This window comes from Mus caroli, chromosome 4, assembly GCF_900094665.2.
Source record: "Mus caroli chromosome 4, CAROLI_EIJ_v1.1, whole genome shotgun sequence".
In the NCBI taxonomy this organism is placed as follows: domain Eukaryota; kingdom Metazoa; phylum Chordata; class Mammalia; order Rodentia; family Muridae; genus Mus; species Mus caroli.
Window position 1 is genome coordinate 107824076 of NC_034573.1, and position 9395 is coordinate 107833470.

Below are 9395 nucleotides of genomic sequence, written 5' to 3' on the forward strand. Positions count from 1 at the left end.
CCTCTACTGATGCCCTCTGGGAGGCCACAGCCTTGGTCTAGTGGTACCCAGTGCCCTGAGAGCTTCTGTTGCATCTTAGTTAACTGTCGGGCTGATGGGAAACATCTGGTAAACTGAAGACTGATATGATAAAGCTGCCTTAAGGATGATCTGGACAGACTATGTTGCCCCATCTGTTATTGGCTGCTGCCAACATGCATATGAGAAATGGCTGCGAAGCCTGTGAGATGGCTCAGTGGGTTGGAGGCATTTTCTAACAATTCTCATGACCTGCGTTTGATCTCTGGACCCTATGCAGTGAAAGAGAGAACTCACACAAGTTGCCCTCTGACCTCTATAGAGGGAGGGGAGGGAAAGGAAGAAGAGGAAGAAGAAGAAGAAGAAGAGGAAGTCCAGCTAAGAAGAAGTAGGAAGAGGAGGAGACCAGCTAGCTGATCTGATGGGAAAGAGATCCATGATCCTGGCAGTCAGGCTTGCCCTCTGTTACATGAGTTCTGATTGCCACAATGAGGGGAATAAGGGTCACATTCCATGTGAGGGACTTCAAAGGGAATTTCCTCAGGATTACATTTTATGCAGTTTACACAGGAAACACATGGTAAGAGGTATATTGAGGGTTTCAATCATCTGGTGCAGGTGACAAGAAGGGAACATACCTCTTTTCACCAGCAGGATCCCTGTTGGATGTGTGAAGAGCTCAGGGCCCTCCAAGTTCCCCCTTCTGGCAGGCAATCTCCAAGTCCCTGCCGGGAGGCCCTGGAAGCAGTCCTTTCCAAGGAGTGTAGTAATGACTCAGCTAGAAGCCGCAGCTAGGTAGCAGGCTTCTAAGGAATCTTCCAGCAAGTTCTCAGAAGGCAGGGTTCTAGAGACATCACAATCCACCAAGGAAATGATGCACGACATGGGATGCTGTGGAGTGCTCCCGGGTTTAAACCTAGCTGGTCACTAGCTGTGTGGCTTTCATTAAATTCCTTGACTTTTCTGAGGTTTGGTTTCCTCTTCCAAAAAGGGATCTTAAGGATATTCGCCCACTTCCCAGTTGCTGGGAAGATTATGTGAAGTAACCTAAGAGAGACGCCCAAAGTAACCCCATCACACTGCAAACATGGGATACATATTGATCACCACTACCTTAACTTGGTTTAGTCTCTGCCTCAAGGAAGAAGGCAATTTGCTGTACCTGGAGGCCTCTACACAAGGGAGATATGCAGTCAGTGGCCTCAGTCCCTGACTTGTTCTGTCCAAGAGTTAGTTTGGTCTTTCTCCCTCCTACACCACCACCCCTGGTCCTAGAGAGAGACACCAATGTGGCTGGCTTGTGCAGGGGGTCTGTAGGTATTTCTCATCTGGCCTGAATAGCAGGCATTAAAATGCATTTTGGTTCACCCAGGACAATAAAGAAAAAAAAGGAAGCTTTAAGTCACTAATAAAAATCAAATGTAGGCAGTTTGCAGGAGTGATCAGCTCGGAGCTTTGCTGTTCTCTTGTTAAGGGTCTGAAGCCATAAATAACTTCCCTAGAAGAAGGCAGAGGCGAGGGGGAGTGAGTGAGAGGGAAGGCAGCCACACAAAATTTTTCATTTTTCTCCATAAATCATTTCAGCGTGCGATAATATTTGTTTTTTCTAATGAGTCTCTTGTGGTCCATTCCAGGAGCTAACATCAGGGCCTGTCAGGGGGTGATCTGTGGTACAGTTCAACGCTTTACAAAAACTGCCTGCTACACAGATTTTCCCCCCCTCTTCCTTATGCTAAGTATTCATGAGGACCATTATTCTGTAGCCGGGCCTTAGTCTTCCTTTCAGATCAGCAGCTTTGGCGTCATGGTCTATGGATGTTGCTGGGACTTGCTGTAGCCAGGGTAAGTAGGAAAGGAAAGCTGCCTCACAGAGATCCTTGGATGCTATCAGGTACAAGCTTTGATCTTGGTTGAGGAGAGAGGGCACAGTTCAAAGCTCATCTAGGGCTGGGGCAACACTTCTTAATCAATGGGCAGCCTTTAGAAGAATGGGCAAGACCACCAACCTGGTCATAGAGGGGCAAGACAGATTTAATCAGTAAGACCGACTGAACATGCTCGAGAGCTGGAAGTATCTTGGAGGCAAAAGGAACTGTCCACAGTTTTACAAAGAACACAGTTTCACTGGTTATGGTTAACCCGTGCACTTGGAGGCAGGAGGCTGGTGTCAGGATCCCATCAACAACAGCAAAGGAAAGTAACGGCCTGAAAGAATGGCTCTTGTGCTTCGAAGACTTTTCTGCCTGTTCAGTATGAGTAGAAAGGGCAGTGCAGGTTAGAGGAAGCAAGGTGGGACACAGAAGTATACGTGTGTGTGTCTATATATACATACATTTATTTATTATTTAGTTGAGATATCATTTCACTGTGTAGCCCTGGCTGGCCTTGAACTCTTAGAGATCTGCTTGCCTCTGCTTCTCAAGTGCTGGGATCAAAGGCGTCCATGCCTTGCCTGGCTCTTGACAAGTTCTGGAAGCACAGTAGACTAGAGGAGGTCAGTGACAAGACAGTGGACTCCAATGAAGTAGGAGATTGTTTAGTAAAACCCTACCCGTCCTTTTGGCTGATCTTGGTGCTACCTCTTCTGAGGCATCACCTCCCTCCCTCCAGCTTGGATCACAGATCCTCTCTGCTCCTGTGAGACCTTTTCATACCTCTCCTCCCTCGATGTCACATTGTGCCTTGATCATTAGTTTGAGCTCATGGGTGGAAGGGATCATGCTACAGGAATTCTTATACCTCACTAGCCAATACGGTATATGGCACAAAGGGTCCTCTGCAGTGCTTACTTTGAATAAACAAATGGACAAATGAAACAAACAAACAAACAAACAAACAAACAAAAACCGAGGAGCTAAGGGTGGAGAGCTTCGGAATTTAGGGTCAGATGTTACTAAGCCACCTCAGGAGACTGGCCATGAGAACTCAGTCTGCTAAGATCCAGGAGCATGGTCCTGGGCTCAAGGGGAGACTTGAGAACCAGCTTTTACCAAAGGTAACAACCAGCCAGTGGTGGTGGTACACGCTTTAATCCCAGCACTTGGGAGGCAGAGGCAGGCGGATTTCTGAATTCTAGGCTAGCCTGGTCTACAAAGTGAGTTCCAGGACAGCCAGGGCTATACAGAGAAACCATGTCTGGGGGTGGGGGGGCGGGGAGGGGCAGGCAACAACCATCAGCACAAAGGCAAAACTAAAATAAAATGTAAAAACAGACAAATATGCGCAGACTGGGCAACTCTTGGTGACTTGGCAACTGCAGCCCACTCCCTCCCCTGTGCTCACCAGTTCCCCAGTCCCCAGAAAAGAACAAGAGGAAGGAGAATGCCCGAGGAGAAGTAGGGGCTGAGGGGAGACAGTTTAAGGAAAGCAGGTATTGTGGCTTGAATTGGAAGTCCTCCTAAAAGCTCACTTACTGAAAGCTCTCTTGGGTCTCAGTGGAATGAGGTTCAGCCACGTGGGATGTTAAGAAGTGATTTGGCCGGGCACTGGTGGTACACACCTATAATCCCAGTACTCTGGAGGCAGAGGCAGGCAGATCTCTGTGTTCAAGGTTAGCCTGGTCTATAAAGAGAGTTCCAAGACACCCAGAGCTATACAGAAAAACCATGTCTTTAAAACAAACAAACAAACAAACAAACAAACAAAGACCCCAGAGGTGATTGAATCATAAGGTGTTAACATCAATAGATGAGACAGCTACAGGCTTTTAGGAGGTGAGGGCCTAGCTGGAGGCAGTAGGCCACTGGGAGCTAGAGCTCTACTGCATCCTCCCCTCTCTGTGACAGTTTACTTCACCTTGGGCCCAAAGCCCTGGAGCCAGCCGACCTACTTCTCTGAAACCTTGAGCCAAAATAAACCTTCTGTTCTTTAAGTTGACTCCACTCAGACATTTTGTCACAGTGACATCATGTGGACTGACATGGTTTTAAAGAAGCATTTATAGGGTAAAGCAGACAGGAAGAAGAGGGTAGAAGAAAGGGGAGAACGATGGATTCTAGCTGGATAACCATACACAGGAAATACTGATCGCTGTTTGAAAGCAGGTCTCCTCATGCTGGGATCTGTCTTCAGCAGTTTTACCAACAACTTAATGCTGTAAACAACTCGGGTAACAGATTTATAATGAGACTAGGCTGGGGACCGACAGCAAGATGGAATACAGAATCTGGATTCAAAACCCCTTCTGCAAGTTGGAACTCAGGTGAAATGCAACGGAGAAAGAGACAGCTCCTACGTGTGGCAAAAATTGATGACAAATTCCAGAAGTGTAGACTGGATGAGTTATGCTTTGAGAAGACTTCATGGGAAGGAATTCCATATGAATTTACAAGTGTGAGGACATGTGTTCCTATCCCATGAACCCACACAAAGCAGATGGGGCAGTAGTCACCTGTGATCTCAGCACTGAGAAGATGGGAGGTAGAGATGGGCGAATATCTGGAAGCTCACTGGACAGCCGACCTGGTATACACAGCAGCAAACAAGAGTCCCTTTCTCAAACAATGTAGAAGGTGGGACCCACACACGTCTTTTAATCTCTACATAGGAGCCATTGTGTGTGTGCGCGCGCGCACACACACACACACACACACATACGTATGTGTACAAGTACACATAAGATAAAGACCCACTGTGCATCATGGCTGGGTCTCACTGCTACTGCGTAATGCAGGACTTGTGCATGGTGTGCACACATAAGATCAAAAAGAAAAACACAGAAAAGGGAAATTTTTCTTTTAGTTTGATGACTGGAAGTGGAACTGGGCTCCCAGCATGGTCATTGGGTATGTTCAGATCAAGGCTCGAAGACCTGTTTGACCACTATCAAATTTGAAGGTCTGACGTAGGAAGGGATTGGTTGTAGACCATGCAACCATGAGGGACTCTCTCTCTCTCTCTGTATACCAAGGGATAGATGGGAGAGGGAGATAAAGGGGAAGGCAGGACAGAGCTAGTGAGATAAACACTGTCATGGGCCGTTTCTATCATGTACTCACAAGAGCATAATAAAGCCCTTGTAATATACTAGAACTTGTGTGGTCCCGGGGCCTCATTTGCATACTAATTACTGAGTGCAAATGGGACCGAGGGGTAGGGAGGAAGGGTGGGGGAGGCATGCAGGGAGCGAGGGGCCTGGACTGTTTGCTCTGCCATTTCATATCATGCTAACAAGCTAATCCGGCGTGCAGTTAGCTCCTGATATATAACTGCTCATTAGTATTATAATAAAGTACATGAAACAACCATAAAACGTTATATACTGCACAAGTGTTGTTTTCTTGCCAATTATCTGCAGGCGGATTTATCACCACAGTTGTTTCGAATTCCCCTTGGTGAGGTTTGGGCGGAATAAAGAAAGGTGTTGGTGGCTGCGGCAGCAGAGGGGGGCCTTTTTGAGGGGCAGACCATGTGTTTTCTTAAGTAGCACTTACTGATGCGCCATTTCATGAGAGTGAAGCTACAGAGATCCATCCTTCCCATCTCCACAGTCTAGCAGCTCCAGAGAAAGGAGGAGAGAGAGAGCTGAGGCTTGCAGGCCCATGGCTTTTGGGGTGACTCAGAACCCCCGGGTGCGGAGGTCTGTGTCTATTTAGTGGGGTCTTACAGAGCCTGTTCAGGAGCAGAGCTCAGAATAGCTTTACTCCTGCAGCTTTCTCCCCATAGTACCCCCATGGCGATCTCTACCCGGGGCTCTGGTGTCTCCACCCAAGGCTCCCTGGAGATCAGCAGGTCCTTCGGAGACTCCTGTTTGTCCTCTGTGGTCTCAGGGCCATCCAGACACACCCAGCAAGTGAGAGATCTGACTTTACCTCCCTGGCTAATATAAGACAGGCCGTCCCTGGGCTTTCCTGGGATAGGAAAAGGCTTTGGGGCCCCCGCTGTGCATCATGGCTGGGTCTCACTGCGACTGCGACTGCGCAAAGCAGGACTTGTGCATGGTGTGTCACAACCTTATGAGAAGGACTCATGCACAAGGAAGACCACTAGTTCCCACAGCCTGTCAGGAAGGGGTTGTGGGACCCAAGAAGCCAGTTCTTCAAAGGCTGCTCCTGATTGGAAGTCTCACCCAGGCCCTGTACAGCAGGCCTTCCACATCTGCAAGGGACCCTCACCTTTGGTAAGTGGTGGATCTTACTAGGAACTGATTGGACACAGTCAGGGACACAAGGCTTTGTGCTGTGTCAGGGATAGGAGTGGGCGTCAGGAAACAGGCTAACCTTAAGGGCTGAGAATCAACCTCTGAGAGTCATCTGCCTCTGAGTGAGCCAGGATGGATCTCCTTATTCACAAGTGACAGCCACATGTTAAGACCATTTTGTCTTGGACTCTGAGCTCCTTGCAAGCACCCTAATAGTAAACACATTTCCCAGAAGAACCCACCTCCTTCAGGGACGGTGCACCTAGGAATAGAGGGGATACACAGTACCCTAAGCTCAGCTACTCTTCAGTTGTCCTTGGTCACATACCACCTGCTCAACCCAATTGCTTTTTTCCACCTTTGAATAACTAAAAAAGCCTAACATCTAAAGTATTTAGTGTATTTCTATCCCAGATATGTTTCTTTGTTGCTCTTTATATCATTTAAATTAAAGTAATTAATTGATCTTTTTTTTTTTTTTTTTTTTTTTTTTGGAGACTGGGTTTCACTATATAACCAAAGCTGGCCTGAACTCAATCTTCCTGTTTTCAAGTGCCCGGATTACAGTTGTGTGTTGATATCATTACACCCGGCTCACACACTATGTGTGCTTATGTGTGTAGGGATAGGGAAGGTTCTTAGATAGCTCCAGGTAGCCTCAAATTCCCTATGTAGGGGAGGATGGACTTGAACTTCTGATCCTTCTGCCTCCCTGAGGGCTGGGATCACACAGGGATTGAGCCAGGGTTGGTGCATGTTAGACCAGCACATTGCCAACCAAGCTACATCCCCAGGTTTCTCTACATTTTAGAGTCTACCCGTCCACATCCAACCACAGATGTCCACAGAAGTGACCATTTGACTGTGGAGCTTTGACACTCAGGATTTAGGCTGATGATGACAGTTCTCTCCTCCTTACAATTGCACATTTTATGACTGAGTCATTCAGAAGGCACCGTGATAACAACGGTGATAAGGAAGTATTCCATACTTGGTGATCTCCAGTCCAAGCAGAGAAGCGGTTGGGGGTGATTCACATTCCGACAGAGCGCACAGTGACCTCTGGCTTCTGCGTCCTCTCCTGTACCATGGTCTGTACTCCACGCACATACAGCACAGAGCTGAGTCTAGTTTCACTCACCAGACTCTCATCTCTTTGCTTTGGCTCATTCTGATCCTTCCACTGGAACACATACTCCCCTTCTCAGATGTCATCTTTTCAACTGGCTTGGGCATAATTCTTCTACAGGGGGTTCTGTTGACACTCCAGTCCCAGTATGATCTAAGAGACCTTTTATTCACCCAAAGTACCCTGTACTTACCTCTATATTGTTGTCAGTGGCTTTTCAGAGCAGGGGTATTATTGATGCCTTATTTTTTTATAGTCATACCTCGTCACACAAAACCTGGCTCTGGACAAGCATTAAATATGGGCTTTCATTTACCACACACGTTGGGAGCACTCAGACTGAGGGAGCAGCAACTGAGACTGAGGGAGCATCAGCTGAGATTGAGAGAGCAGCAACTGAGACTGGGGGAGCACCAGGTGAGATAGAGGAAGAACCAATCAAGACAGAGGCTTTAAACTTCTACCAACATGCCAACCAAGAGAATCAGGGGGTCTTCAGTTTGTTCCTCCTTTAGGTATTGCCACAGTTCACGACTCAAATGCCCTCCTACAGCTATGTGTAGACAGCTTAGTGACCCTTGGGAGGTAGTGGAAACTTTAAGAAGTGGGACTTGGTGGGAGTTCTTCTGGGGATGTACCCTTGAAGGAGCTAGTGAGACCCCAAGCTTGTTCTCTTCCTCCTCTTTGCTTCCTGACTTTGAGGTGAGTGGCTTGCTCAGTCATGCATTCAATGGTCACAATACCTGCTGCTTGCTATAGGCCCAAGAGCAACAGGGCCACCTGAATATGAACCAAAACCTCGAAAACTGAGAGCTAAGACCAAACCTTCTCTCCCTATAAGCTGACTGTCAGTGTCATTTGTTACAGTAACTGATGGCTAACTAATAAAACCTCCTTTTAGGCACTGGAGGCCAGACAATCCCTTCTGAGACCAAAGGGGTGACACCTTGTCTGTGACTTTAAAGACTCTCTGTATTGTCACCTGTGCTTCTTTTTTTCAGTCTTCCCTTTCAGGAAGCAGCGGAGACTGGCTAGGTTCTGAGACTGCCCCACTCTGGCACATCCCTACAGAGCCAGTAGCCGCTCTCCCATCTCACTGGAAGCTGGAACTCCATTCCTGATCTTGCAGCTGCTCCAGGTCTCAGTAACAACTCTGCTTTGGGCTGTCCCCAACTGCAAGAGTTTAGGTGGACAACAAGAAGGCCACCAATGGCTCCCACACGTCTGCTGTGGGGATTTACTGAAGTAAGGAATGCAGCTCCTTGCACAACCTCCTGGTGCAGCAAGCGCCTAAGTCAGACGGTTTTATCCCTTAGTTCCCTTTGAAGGACACATTGTTATAATTAAAAAAAAAAAAAAAAAGTGAAAAAGAACCATGGGCTTTGAAGCCAGGAAACAGTTCTGTCTCTCATAAGCTATTCAACACTAGGGAGGGTTGTTACCTTTTCTTGTTTCAGTTTCTCTACAAAATAAAAGCAGCAATGCCTACCCATAATTCTGCAAGGAATAATGGCCTGTATATGTATCTGATGTTCATCTCTACTACCTAGATGGCATTATTATTAGTAGTAGTAGTATTAGTAGTAGTAGTAGTAGTAATAATTAACATAAAGGTCTGAATTTGGATATAAAGACCCAACAGCATAAGAACCAGATAGGAGAGACACGGCCAAATGGAAAAGGGCCAGAGGTCTTCATGAAATCCTATGGGTCAGCAGCTCCTGCCTTGCTCTGCCCTGCTGTGATCCTCTCAGGAAGCCTCCATCTAGACACATGAAAGTCTACTGTAAGCCATAGAGCTTTAATACATTTTAAACGTTGTTAGGAGGGGGCTGGAGAGATGGCTTAGTGGTTAAGAATGTATTCTTCTTACAGAGGACCTGAGTTCAAATCCCAGCACCCACATCAGGCAGCCTATAATTCCAGCATCCAAGGGATGCCCCTGACATCAGGCATATGTACATATACAGACACACACAGATGCACATGTAAATAAATAATAATTAAAATATTTTTTAAATGATTAGGAGGGTTCATCAAGTAAGGGCCCTTGCAGCCAAGCCTGACAATCTAAGTTTGATCCCGAGAACCTGCATGGCAGAAGGAGAG

At 47.0% G+C, this 9395-nt stretch overlaps 1 protein-coding gene across 2 annotated transcripts in view; it reads right to left on the reverse strand.

Annotated features, from left to right (window-relative positions):
• Rnf220 (ring finger protein 220) overlaps positions 1-9395 on the reverse strand; it is a 219616-nt gene that overhangs the window by 104428 nt on the left and 105793 nt on the right. Inside the window, exon 1 of one of the 2 annotated variants that reach the window (XM_021159692.2) lies at positions 657-770. The exons of the other annotated variant lie outside the window; for it this stretch is intronic. The gene's annotated coding sequence lies outside the window, so the exon portion shown is untranslated. Of the gene's footprint in view, positions 1-656; positions 771-9395 lie in introns of those variants that run through there. 2 annotated transcript variants of the gene reach the window in all.